The sequence below is a fragment of the Calidris pugnax genome, unplaced genomic scaffold (genome assembly GCF_001431845.1).
Source record: "Calidris pugnax isolate Ruff unplaced genomic scaffold, ASM143184v1 scaffold24, whole genome shotgun sequence".
Lineage (NCBI taxonomy): Eukaryota > Metazoa > Chordata > Aves > Charadriiformes > Scolopacidae > Calidris > Calidris pugnax.
This window is the reverse complement of record NW_015090922.1, coordinates 7,453,314-7,466,006: the sequence shown is the minus strand read 5'-3', so window position 1 is coordinate 7,466,006 and position 12,693 is coordinate 7,453,314.

Genomic DNA, 12,693 nt, shown 5'->3' with positions numbered 1-12,693 from the left:
GTGACGTTCCGGGAGCGGCGGTTCCGATTGGCTGAGCCCGTCGGCTTCCCCACCACCCACCACCACCTCCCCTCCGCCCGCCGCCCCGCAAGCCCCGCCCCGCGGCGAGCGGGACTCGTGCAAAAGGTGCGCTTCACACGGCCCCGGCCCGGCGCGCGCTCGTGGGCGGGGCTTCCCCCCCCCCGGCGGGCGAAGGGCCCCATCTTCGGTAGGGGGTGCGCGGGGTCGGGGGGGGCAGCTTTGTGATGTCACACGTTCGGGCCGTGGGCCTTTGTGACGTCACGCGGGCCTGGCTTCCTTTGGGGGGGTGCCCGGTGCCTGCCGGGTTACAAACAGGAGCAGGAGGCCCCCCCGCCTCACAGCTCCGGGGGGCACCCCAAATGGCCCCTCAGCTGCCTCACAGGCCCCAGCGCATCCCAACGGCTGCTTCTTGCTCACGCCCTGGCTCCTGGCTTTGCCTGAGGTTTGGCCTTTTTTGCAGGGGGATTTCTGAAGTTTTCTCCCGTTTGTGCCACTGAGGACAGTCGGATGAGGGGTGAGGCAGCGATATATTCAACTGCCGATGAACAGTTAAGATCTGGGGAGAGAAAGTAATTTTGCTTGAGGAAGTTTTGAAAAGCTGTAACATACCGATGCTAAGAAGTCAGACCCTAGATACTATTGGTTTTATTAAGCTTCTGTTTAAAAAAAAAAAAAAATAAAAGGGAAAGCAAATATTCTGAGACATCCAGAAAAATGTAATCACAAAAAAAAAAAAGAAATCACAAAAATTACCAAGAAGGCAGAGTTGACCTCTTACTCTGCCTGCAGTGTTCCAGGAAGCCCACAAACATGGCAGCAAAAGAGTGTCCAAGAATATTCCATGAGTGGAAAGTGGAGAGAGAGGAAACAAATAGCCATAGCTATTTGTAGCTGCAGAGGTGTAGCTGCGTGGATGAATGTATAGAGACAGTAAAAAAACTGGTGCCCTGAAAAGGAAGATTTAGCAAGAATGCAAAAGCCTGTTCCTATACTTGGATTTTCCAAAGAGATTATGATTCAGGGTCCATACAAAGGTTCCTGACAGTTGGGAGTTGGACAGCGAGTCTCGTTTCATGAGTAAAATGGCAGAAGGTGTTCACACTTCCACAAGAAAAGAGTTACCAACAAGCATAACTGAGACCAGTCACTCAGGACAGGCTTCCCCTGAGCTCAGCAGGGTCCCGGTGAGTCCACATCTGTCTACCACGTTGCTGTAATCTGTGCGTGCCATCCCCTCCCCTGTTGCTGCAGTGTTTCACTCTTTACATTGCAGACACAGCTGGGGCACCACAGGCACTGCTGTACTGACCTGTGGCCCTGAACCCCGTTTTCTGTGAGATTGTTCATACGTCAAAATCTAGGTCTGCTATGTTTTTAGTTCAGCACTAGGAAACCATATGGAATGCTTTAATGACCATCGTAAAGAGTACTGTAAGAGAGTCAGTAATTAGATTGCTATAACATTCTCCTCATCTACTTGGCTTCCCATATGACATAATATCATTTAATAAGATGATGTAAATAATCAGGAAGCTGACCAGCAATTATACTGAAACAGAACATGCCCATGTCCTCTCCTCCTCACCCCCACACAAGGCCATTAGTTAATAAGAAAAATTACCCAAATTTAGGATATATGGGTCAAAGAAACTGGTACAGCTCAAGCCTTTTTTAATTCCTGCAGGTGGGGCAGGTTATCATTTTACAGGGATTGGTGTTAATCCATTGGAATCTAGCTAGGAAGGAAGGGAGGACAAGGAGTTTAATGTCTCTCATTGGCTGGACTTCAGGAATCACTGAAACTGGGTGTAGGTTGGTGCCCCTGTGATGTCGTCATGGTTTTCTTGATTATAGTTACTGAGTCCCCTCCTGAGTGAAATAAACAGGATAGCAGTGTCAGTACCACCCTTGTGAATGAAACTTAATCGGCATTGAACATAAACTGTGTCAAGAAATTTGACTGACTTAGAGAAGGGAAGTTACAGATTTTTTGGCTTCTTTCTTGGTATGTAAACAATGTCTAGATCAACTTGTAATCCTTTTAGCTTTTCTTCACCACAAGACCTAATCTGCACAAGGGTACCATGCAACAGGTCAATTTGCTGCTGTCTTCCCCTTGCAGGATGGTGCGTTCTTGATCCTGCCCTTGTCCAGGGATAGCTTCTCTTCCTACTGTACCAGACTGAATACTGAATTCCTCTTGGGGCCAAAAGCCACAAGACGTGGATCATATGCCTCTTCCCAGACCAGAACTAATAATGGTTCCTCAGGCCACCTGCTGCTCCTGAATGAACAGGGCTGGGTGTATATTTTTGTCCTATGGGACCCAGCAGCCACCGCCGTCTTCCTTGGCTTTGATGAATAATCCCCTGTGGCAGCCCAGTCCTGCTGCTGGACATGTGAGGCACAGACTGGCAACTGGACCACACAAGAATTCACATCATTACCTCTTCCCCAGACTCTTTTTCATAAACCAGTGTGGTCTGCACTGCTGTTCCCAGGCTTTTCTATTGTATTACCGTACATCAGCATCCAAGAGGAACAGGGGTAGTTCCTAAATTTAGGGCTGTCCATCTGGCAACATTATAAATTTTAAGATTAATGGGAAGGTGACCGATAAAGGTACCTAACAAAGCCATAAATGGTGTGTTACAGGAGAACATTTTGTTCCTGCTCATGCTTTTGAGGAGAATACCATGTCTTCAAAGTAGGGAGGACTCCAGGCTTTTTGTTGGGGTTTTTTTTTTTTCAAGCTTCCAGGCATTGTTTGTGACTCACCCAATTCTTTCTCGGCTCAGCTTCCGGCCCGCACATGTGGAAGGACTCGTCTCCAAATCTGTTTACTTACCGTAAATGCTCCATGTTCTGAGGGGAATCTCCGGTATGCAGCTTCCTACCACCCCAGAACTGGGTGACAAGACAGGGAGAGGCTGAGCAGAAAGCTGCTGCTTGTCGCCTGTTCACAGGTAAAACGTTTGGCACTGGGTGCTGCCGAGCTCCCTTGAGTCAGCTGAGCGCTGCGGGGAGAATGGGACTTTGGTTGGGAGATTCGCTGTTACTCAGCGTGTTTGCAGAGTAAATAAAGTCACTGCTTTTTCCCCTCTGAATTTCTGCACAAGTTTGCAAGCGGCGAGAACTCAGCCACGGAGGGCTCTTCATCGCCCTGTGCCTTTCCACTTGGAAAAGGTGAAACCCCGTCTATAAACCGCTAATGCAGTCACACACTACAGAGCACACTGCCTCCTTTTAACACCTAACTTGTTCCCTTTCTGGGCAGTCATCAGACCTGTCTGCTTTTAATAAAGGCTTGTGGGACTCTGGCAAACATGACTGCATCTGTCTGTTCCACTTCAAGGCTGTCAGTGTTCATTTGAGGCCGTGTTTCTTGCAGGCAGTCTCTCTCTCTGTTAGCTGGCCTTACAAGGTCTCTTCAAATTAGATGTAGTCAGCAACACCAAAGCGAACAGAAGCATTCACTGTCCAGTTACCTGCGTAAACAAGTTTGTTCCTTGTCATGAGAAACAATACAAATGAAAAGTGAGTATCGCTGCTCACATAGCTCTGCGTCAAATTCACTGCGATACCCTGATTCAGGAAAGCAGCTTTATCAGGGAAAGGACTTAAACATGTGTTTGCAGTTAATTAAAAGGCCTTTTTTGAGCAGAGGCAAGTTAAGCGTGTGCTTACATGCTTTTGCTAATGACTTGTGAAGAAAGACTATAGCTGGAATTGGCATAAAGATAGGAAATGAAGAGCTTCTTGCTCTATAAAGAGTTTTCTTCTTCTGCATGTGAAATCTGGGCTCTTTGGAAGTCAGTGGCAGAACTCCAGACAGGTTGAGGGGGTTGATATATAACCCACTGTACTTGCTCTGAACCTTGCAAAGCAGATTAAAAAACCCACTTCTTTCCCTTCCAAAATCTTTCCTCCCCAATAAAAAAACAATGGCTTTAAAAGTTTGCCTTTCCTATGTCCAGTTTTAGTCTTTCCTTTCTAGGTTAGTTATTTTGCTTTCTAACTGTCAGTCTGTTCACTTAATCCAATGGCATTTGGCAGCCTGCAGCCGCTTCATAACTTCTGGCCCAATTAACTGCACAGCTAATCTATAAGTGCTTTTAATGAACATGGGTGGGTTTTTGTCAGTGGACTTAAGAGCATTTCCTGGCTGCTTTGGTTACCACTTTCTGTTCTTCTGGTACAACCAGTATTTTCTTAAAATTCACAAGTAGGCAGGCAAAGTTGTTGCTCCAATCAGCTGTGAAGTTAATACTACTAAGGTATTAGTTGGAGGTAATACCTTATTCAGCCAATGCTCAAGTGGATCCTACTGGAAAAATCACCACTATATTAATCATTAAAGGAAAAAAAAAAGGTCAGAAAAAAAAAAGTGGTGTTACTTTTGCACACAGTGCAGCTCTCTGCTGGAAAGATAGTAACAGTGATTCAACAGGGATGGGAAAATTCTGTAAGTATGGAATTTGTGGAATGAAAAAATGTCTTTGCAGCTGATTGGTTGGTATCATGAGACTGCTAGCTCTGATCTGAGCCAATTCTCTTGAACCTGTGAATATCAATGAATCAATGGGTTGGGCCAAGGACAGACACTGAGAGAGATGTCTACTTAATCACTGTAGTGCCTGCTCCACATACCTACAATATCAGGCCCTGTCAGAGAACATACAGTATTTTCTGGCATCAGAGTTGGTTATTTGGGGGCAGAGATTTCCACTGTCACCATAGGATGCTGGATTTCATTGGTGTAGGATTTCTAAAGGTCTCTTGCTAGAAGAAGGTCACTCAGGTCCTTCAAGATAAGTCCCTAGAAGTCCTTACAAGTACGGCTGATACTGCAGGGAAATCATGAACGTGCATGTTCTGGCATTGGAAAAGTCAGTTCAAAAGGAGTTCAACAAGTGCAGCTTTGAGTCATGTGAGGCTGCAGATCACCTCTGTGCAATGCTGCCAAAGAAGAAATGCCCTATAGTGGCACATGTTGCGTGCCCTGAGAAATGGGGCCACGCTGGTGCACCTCCCTGTCTCCTGGGAGCTCAGTGACATCAAGGGCACAATGTACAAAGATCTGATTTCAGTCTCGGGGACTGAACTAGGCAATGAAAAAGAATGTAGTACAAGAACAGTATTGGCTCAGAAGAGGAAGATTCCTCAGGGAAATTGGAATGGCAGCCATCATGCTGGTTCTGAGCTTACAGGGTGGTTGCTGGAAGGGCCATGAGCACAGGGTATGGCCCATCCTGTCCTTTCTGCACTGCAGTGTGGCTAACAGCCTGGTGGCACAGGGCAGGGCTAGCAGGGCATGCTTGGGCACAGGGGCTCCTGTGCAACGCAGGTTCACAGGCTCCCACTCTGACCCAGCACCAGCAGGTCTGATCTGGAGGGCAGCCTCGGGCTCAGCCTCAGCAGGCAGCCCTGGGGCTCCTGGTGTTTCCAGACAGCTCTTCTGCCCCCACATCCCAGCTGCTCTTCTGCCACAGCAGGCAGGAGCTGTGACCCTCTGTCTGGGTGACACAAACTCTTTTTTATGTAAAGTCCCTCAAGTGGTTGAGCTCTAGCATGCTCATCATTTTACCGTTTATGTATTAGATACTAATTGTATCCGCTTGAGGTGGATGAATCTTCCTTTATTACACACATGGATATAGCTGTGTAAATATGGTGTAAAAGCACCATTTATGTTGCTGCCTGAAGTATTTTCGTTAGATCCCATTTAGGTCTGTAGGTGCTGTTGATGGCTGTTCATCAGCTATTAGCCAAGCTCATGACAAAGACTGTCCTTTCTAAGCTGCAGGTATTTAGAAAGACACATCATTCTAGCATCTGTCATCATTCTAGCAAATGATGTCATGTGATCAATGCCATCTACTAAAAGCAAGTTTGTAATCACCATAAATATTTTTTGCAGATAACCATTTTGGGACCTGTTTGAAAAGCGTCTTTGCCCAGAGCAGAAGTAACATTTTAATATCACCTTTCCCTGGAGCTAATGCTGTGATCGTGACTCTGAGACCTGCTGGAGACTGCTCCTTTCCCCAGGCACCGGAGGCGGCCTTCACATAAGGATCGAGACATGAAGGTCTGTGCTATGCCTCATCAGGTTTTTTCTTTTCAAGGATCAGCTGTTTGGTGTTTGTTAAATCATATCCCAAGCCAGCAAGCACAAACATGTTGACTTTATATTCTGTAACTAAATCTATTCATTTTCATAACTGCCTTCCATGGAGGCCATTTTGTGGTCAACTTAAGCCTGTCCAAGTAAAAGCTGGTGCCAAAAAGGGCAGTCACATTTCCCCTTCAGAAACAACATTCCTGCCCCAAGCAGGCCTTAGATGTAGCAATTAGGGCATATGATGCCATGAGGGGCATTGGCTCTGCCTGCCAGTTTAACCAAAACCAAATTCTTTTTATTCAGCATTAGTTTTCAGCCAGTTCAGCAAGTTAATCCCATGTTCTGCAGGACTCCTAGAGCTGACACACAGGGCCATGTGATTCAGGCAGGGAAAAGTGTGTGACCGCTCAGGCAACAGCCCATAGTTGCTGATACTGATCGTGAAACCACAGTCTCAAGTGGACAATAAGGGAGGGATTCATGCCTGGGAATTGGTAGCTGACACACAAACATCTTCAGATCACGAGTCTCCCTTTAGAGTCAGTGAAGATTTAATCAGCTTTGTCAGTGGAGCTTGCAATGTGATTTATCTCCTCCTACAAGTATTAGGTACTTGATTAGATGAATCCCAACCTTAGAGTGCCCATTTCTGTCATTTACTATAAAGAAAGCCTGGTGTGAATAGCTCAGAGATTAGGTCAACAGCTAACAAGGTGACTTCTGCCTCCCAAGTGTTAGTTCTGCCCATTATAAGGCAAGGGTTTTTCTTATTCATACTTTAAAGCATGAGTTAAATGAGTTCTTTAATGCCACAAACTGAATAATGTTGGAAGGAAGAGCAGAATGCAGTGGCCTGCCCTGCTAATACTAATGCTTATATCAATATACTGATATTGTGATATTCAAAGCTGTGTCTCCAAGCTAAAATTCCCAGGCATAGAGGAGGTGCTTTGATTTAATTAGTCCTGGGAAGCCAACAGTTCCCTCAGAAATACACAGGAATGGTGGCTGCTCTCAGAAAGCAAGTCATTTATGCAGACAATTAAGCATGGAGGAGCCTCACTTCAACCGTGAGTTTTTAAAAAACCTTCATCTAAATCTCTTACAAGCTCATTCTGTAGAGTCCATCATGAATGGCTATTCACATAGTGAAATAGTTACTGTGAACATTGCTTCTTGCAAGCTTTACTTGTGTTGACCTGCTTTATACCTAGTTAGATGTTTTTGTCTTAATGTTTAGTAAAACAAAAGTTCACATCATCATGGGTGGATTAAATGATGTGCCGCAGTAGCTGCAGAGCCAATGGAAGGAACCCATTTCTACCACTGCTAAGATGACAAAGCAAATCTTAAATGCAGCAGTTACCATGGGTGTCCCAGGAAGGACTTGTCCATCTAGTTTCCAACTAATCTGTTTGTGAAATACGTGCTCCATCTCCCTTATTGACTAACAATGTATATTATCTGCTTAGTTAATAGTGGGGATAAAGGTCTTTTTCCTGCCATATGTCAAGCTCTTGTGCAAAAACTTGCAGTTAGACTGTGTATAACCTTAGGATAGTGAACTTTAGTGCCAACTAAAGTTCTAGGAATATGCTTATTCAGCTTTTTATTAGCCATGTATAATAGACATATGTTGTGCCTTTGCTAATTAGATAAACCAGAGCCTATCTCTTTTTGGGAAATTTGCCTATAGGAAGATATCCTTCTTGTAAAAAGGGAATATGCAAATAAGCAAAATATGTGCTTATCGCAGCACATCAGGCTTGTTAATGCACTGTGCATTTTATATCACTGTAATGATATAAAATCAGTATAAGCACTATCAAAATATATACACATAGGCTCTAACTGTTAAAAATCAATGAATTAGTAGATCTTTTTCAAGCTGGTCTTCAGACCTTCTATGCTTGTTAATAATGGTAGCCAACACCTTTATGTCTAATCCTAAATGGGAAAAAAATATTTCCCACGTGATATGTCAGATTCCTGGAGACTTGGTTGCAACCTATAAGCACACAAAAAAGCAGCTGAGAGCGTTCATGTGTTCACGTTTCCCCGAGGAGTCGTAAGAGGCTGGGCTGACATCGATTTCCGTGGGAGGCATCCATACAGTGAATTGCCCTCCAGGACACTGTGTGGGTGAACGTGGAATTGGCCCCTCCTGAAATGTTCGACAGGGTGGCGTGCAGGCAAGGCGTAGGCTGGGAAGTGTTATGGGAAGGAGAGAAGGAGCTGCTTGATCTCTGTCATTATAACTCACCATGGTGCTGTGTGATGGCTTCCTGGCATTGACTCTGGGCTGACCTAGCAGTGGGGGCAGCTGGGGCAGTCTGGCAGTGCTACCAGGGCATGTAGCAGGACCGAGTCTTCTCTTTATGGAGGTGACTCACCCTAGCCCCACATACCACAGTGTCCTCCTGACCTCCTTAGTCTCTCCCTCACCTGCTGTAACTGTGTCACACAGCCTGTTTGTGCTGCTTGGGGTGGTAACACCAGTCCCTGCACGCCAACATCCCTCTCTGGTAGCCAAAACCCAACAGTCTGCATGTCACCTAATCCAGCCACAGGTAAAAAAGTGAGTGCTGATCCCTTATCACATCCAGCCTCCTCAGGGTTGCCCAAAAGGCAGGGCCACAGCCAGCAAAGGGAGCTGCAACTGGTTACAGAGCATGGAGCTCCGTGCCATATCCTCTGTCTGATGTGCTTCAGCCTAACCTTGAACTTGGAGGTGACTCAGTTTCATGTTTCTGTATTATCTGCTCCACCCAGTGAGGAAACCCTGCATGGATCCATCACTCTGGGCCACTGGGATGGCACAGGTGCTAGGGGACCCTCTCACCCACAGCAAGCTGACGGGAGCAGCAGTGCTGCAACCAGCTCCTTGTACTCACTCCTGTACAGCTCTTTATCTGGGAGAGATGAAACCTTTCAAGGGGAATGGTCGCCTCCAGCTTTTCCTTTCAAGGCTGCCTGCACAGCCTTTGAGTGTGCCTGAGTCCCATTATCTGCTAAGTTTGCACGCAGCCTGCCGAAGCCACTGAGGTGGCAAAGCAGCTAATAATTGAACCTGCTTTTTCAGTTTTACTGCTGGAGAAGTGCTTCTGTAGCAAAGCACTAAGGAGAATACAATAGTCCTTTTACATCAAAGGGATGTCCAGATACCCAAGGTAAATACTGGCCTGCATTTAGCATGCTATCTACTTCCCTTGGCAGTTGCAGTGAGATCAGTGAGTCTTTGAGCCCCCTTAACAATTCTCAGGGTTGTTGCTTTTAAAGTGAAAAGAGGAGGCAGTTGTATTTCCAAGATGGTCTCAGTTTGGGAAATTTCAAATGACCACAACTGTAGCATAAAACGTGCATGGGCATCTGTTTGCATACAGTCTTGGCAATTACAAACACGGTCATCTCTCTGTTAGAGCATCATCAGTTTAGTGTACACACATGCACACACACACGGAGCAGATGCGGTGCAGGAGGAAGGTCAAGAGCAAGGATCCCTGCTTCCCTAAGTCCTGCAAAGACACTGTTGGCTCTGGTGCTGGAGATCAGCACAGGGATCAAACAAACAATGTAATATTCTGGGCTTTATTTGTTCCAGCAAAAAACCCCCATGTGACTGAAAAATACAAAGGAAATGGAGCAGACAGACAAGATGGAGCAAAGACAACAAGAGGGAAAAAAAATCAAAAGCAAATAGGCAGAGTTAGAGTTAATTATTTCTACTAAATCCAAACTTATTGCTTTCTTCTGCCAACCTCACTTGATTGTTGGAGAGTGGGGGCAGTTTCTACAGGTTTCTCTTTAGCTAAAATGACATAAGACGTATTATTTGTAATAGACATATGGGTATAACTTTATAAAAACACTCTTTTTCAGGAAGTAATCAAACATTTGCTCAATGTAAAGTCAGTCTTCAAGTGTTTTTGCCGGATAGGTGCTGTATTCTTGTGGCTCTATTTCACTGAATCATCCCCAGGGAGAGCTGAAATAGGGGATGGTGGGAAAAGAGATTTGGAAACAAATAAACACCCTAAATCAAAAAGGCAGGACTTTGTATGCAACTCAGGCTACAATAGCATCAATGGGTCCCCCAGGGCCAGGATTGCTCCTGCATTTACAGTCGAAGGACAAAGCCTAATAATCTTGCCCTGGCTTTGGGTACTTCAGCCACTTCCCTCCGTTGTTTGCAAACCTCTCAGTTCATCAGTGTCTGACCTTCAGCAGATGTCTCCCAGATCGACTGAGCACTCATATTATAGTCCTTCTGATGTCACCCAGGCCTGCAACTTAAAAGGCTCATCATCAGGGCAGTGGGGGAAAAGCATGTATCTGGAACTTTTAGTAGGATAGTTCTTAGTAGGATGTATTTTACCAGAAAGGACAGGTTTCTTTGGGAATCCCCTGTCCTTCAGAGATGCTTTAAGGGAGATGAAAGAAAACGTTACAGATAATCTCAAGAGCAAATTCTCAAGTTATTGTTCAAAGGTTGATCATTAGGAGTTGTTGATACGACTTTAAACCCTGACTCAGAGGTTCTCACATCAAAGTCTCCTGCCTGAATTGCGTATTGCCTTTTTGAACTCTAGCCAGCAGTGATGGAAAGGTTTCGGGTCATGGGGAAGCTGTCTCATTCCTCAGTATGCTAGCCCTGCAGGCTCTTCCCTGGCTGTCAGTGTCTTCTGGCAAGACCAGCCACAGTCACTCAGGTCCAGATATTAGGAATGTTTCAGAAGTAGATAAATAAAAAATTAATGAGAATCAATGAGATAAAGTCCGGATGTAGTATGCTGCAGAGATCACCCTAAAACAACAGCTGAAGGGGTCAATGGACTTTTTATTATTATATTTGGCCCAAATTTTGCAAAAAAGTTTCACCATAAGTCACGGAAGAAGAAATGATTGTGAAATGGGTCCTAAATGAGAATTCTCATTTAGATCATGTACTTTGCAAAGGTAATTACATGGAAAGCCTCTGCTTCCAACAATGCTGAATTAGGGTTAATGTTTCTACCATCCCAGACAAATGACAATGAAACACCAAGTAGCTGTAAATAAACTACTGCTGTTTAAACACCACTCTCACTGCCATGCCAAAGGACGTAATTAGCTCAAACAAAATTAAAAAAGGGGAAAATATATCAAATATTATCATTTGATACCTCCTCAGTAATCTACGTAAAAGTACCTAAAATTATCCTTCCTCCTTTTTTTGAATAAGTAACAAATAAGCACGAGTGACACTACCCTGAGCAACCTCAATGAGAAAGCAGATCACCGAGTGCATGCAGAGACAGGCTCACCCTGCCGATTCAGAGCCAACTTCCTCTCCTCAGAAAGGAGGAAGTCAGGCTACTAGGCTGTCAATCAGAAGGCTGGAATAAATAATAAAGTAATAAATAAATAAGTAATAAAATTGGAAGGGTAGATGTTGCCACAGAGAGATTTCCAGTTTACCTAGCGGCCTGCACTGATGTGTTGTGAAGGACTAAATAGCTGTGCAAAGACAATATATCAGTGTGGGTTTGTTTCTACTAACTACATGCTTAAACCCAAAACCTCACTGCTAGGTAATGCAAGCCCTAGATATGAGTTTCCTTAGAATCTAACACTCAGGTTGATAAATATCTAGTGTTCTTTTCATGGATTTATTATTATTCATTATTTATCAAGTGCGGGAAGGGACCTCACTGGTAAACAGGGGTTTAAAATGTGTTGCATGCAGTTAGGGGCATGCCATGCTGAGACTGGGTATGTGTCCTGCTTCTCAGCACTGCTGGGGCTGAAAGAAGGCAGGATGACTTACAGCATGATGGTGAGTTCTCCTGAGATTAAAGAAGTGAGCAGCTACTTCCAGGCCAAGTCACAGGGGAGAATGAGCCTGTAAATGGGGGAAGAGGCCAATTGGTTTGGCCTAAAACGAAGAGTAGAAGACAATTCTGTGTTTGCGTATGCTGAAAGCTATCCTTACCATTGCAAAGATTTTATTTTATTCAGTTGATGCTTCTGGTTTTCTGTAAGAGAACAATTGGTGATTTTACTCTAGGATCACTAAAAAATGTTCATTCACGGCCTAGTACTGTGGGATACTGGATTAGGACTAAAACTGACAGTGTCTTTGGTAGTACATGATTGTATAATAACAACAATAATAATTCATACACAGTTTTTCTCCAACTTTGTACCAATGCTAATTGGTTACATACAGTATATATTGCCTATCCACTACTAACTCCCAAGTTATGAAGAATTAAATAGCATTATTCAGCATGTACAAATATGAAAGTACTTCTCCACAGCATAGTAATGTCTTCAACCCCACTTTATAAACATGACTTTTTTTTTTTTTTTTTTAGTGAAAGTTGGCTGCTTGCCCAGGGTGAAGATGTGGAGAAACAGCTTGGTAGGGGGTGCAGGGGCAGGACCTGGAGTAAGCCTTTAGAAACAACTCTCATTACTTGCAGAGAGTTTTGCATGCAGCTGAGAATGCCACTTGGCAGGCCACTTGCAAACACTGCAAATCAGTGCGATAGTGCTGAGCTTAGAAT